Source organism: Pararge aegeria, chromosome 6 (assembly GCF_905163445.1).
Source record: "Pararge aegeria chromosome 6, ilParAegt1.1, whole genome shotgun sequence".
In the NCBI taxonomy this organism is placed as follows: domain Eukaryota; kingdom Metazoa; phylum Arthropoda; class Insecta; order Lepidoptera; family Nymphalidae; genus Pararge; species Pararge aegeria.
Window position 1 is genome coordinate 7,393,145 of NC_053185.1, and position 1,495 is coordinate 7,394,639.

The window sequence follows — 1,495 nt, forward strand, 5'->3', positions numbered from 1 at the left end:
ATAAAGGAAGATTTTTAGTTTGTTTCTTGGTTTGCACCGAATAGACTTTGGAATTGGTGGACCGATTTTAACAATTTCTTTACCAATAGAAAATTATCAGGAAGTAACATAGGCTATAATTTATTAGAGGTCTTTAAGTAAGTTCAATTAAATTCAATTCTTGTTTGTGGCTTTTTCTGTGCCAACAGGGCACAAGGTACTACGCCAATGTCTTGATGGAGAAGGCTCGAAGTAGATTGAGCAATGGAACTAATGAATAGTTAATTTTGAATATGTTTAAGTAAGTTGCAATAATATATTCAAAGTGGCAAAATTCCACTTATACAATTGATTGATTGGCGTGCGCTGCGAAAACTTTTGATAATGCATAAAAATTATCTACTACAGGATTATATTATACTCATTATTAACTACAGAAATCCGCAAGAAAATATATCTAACTACAATATTTAAGCCAAAATAGCAGCTTCAAATGGTGGCCAATATAACCTTACTGTTAGTTGGTGTGGGTGGGTGAAACCGCGGGGAACAGATAGTGTTTAAATAAAAATTAAACAAATTAAAATTTAATTAAAAAAAAATATGTAAGTAAAACACCAAAACGAAAGTTTGTACCCCTGGTGGGACTCGAACCCACAGTCCCCGGCTTAGGAGGCCGATGCCTTATCCATTAGGCCACAGGGGCTAGTGCGTGGCAGTTCTAAATTTAAGAATTGTATCCTTGAACGGTTAAATAATATATTACTTTAATTTTATATGGAAAATGGGAAACCATTGAGTTGTAACGAAAAGTTTCTTCGAATTATGGAAATTAAGCAGTTCGTTAGGCTCTGTTAGGCGGAGGGACAAACTCTGTTGGGTTTTTTGGTTTTTTATAGGTGTACATAAATTGAAGATGCGTTTAAAATTACGGTGCTCATTTTTTTTAATATTTACCTCAGGCGTTAGGGTCACATAACAAAATATGTGTATATAAATAGAATACTGGGTATCCTAATAAGAATTCTCATTTCAAATAAGATACATTCATTTTACATGCATTAATTCCAGTAAGTAACTCAATAAGTAATACAAGCTGCTATCCAATTAAAAATACCTGCTATAATTACATAATAGTATATGAATTGGTTCGCCTCCATGCCTTGGTAGTTTTTTAGTTTGTATATCCCCAGTAGAGGGGGAGTCCCACTTAAGGGAGTCGGAGGTAGTCATAAAACATCAAGCCAAGATAAAAAAAATGGGGCTTAGCATTCAGTGGCGTGCATAGGGTTCTTGACCAGGGTATGCATAAAGCAGGTACATGGCATAAAATTTAAAAAATCCCCTCCAATACAAGTGATATCAAATAATTTGGGTATGCAGTGCTTTTGTGCATGTATGAAGTGCACGCCACTGTTGGCATTAATCACTAACATGTGAAACAATGTTTAAAGATCACCAGCCTACATTATAGTAGCATGGCTCTTAATCCCTCTTTCCTCAAGAAAAAGGCAGC

General features: G+C 34.9%; 1 non-coding gene across 1 annotated transcript; it reads right to left on the reverse strand.

The window, feature by feature from the left end:
- Nucleotides 1-612: 612 nt before the first annotated feature.
- Nucleotides 613-685, reverse strand: Trnar-ccu. Its single transcript has one exon. It is a non-coding gene; the product is annotated as a tRNA-Arg (tRNA).
- Between the last annotated feature and the right edge of the window lie 810 nt (nt 686-1,495).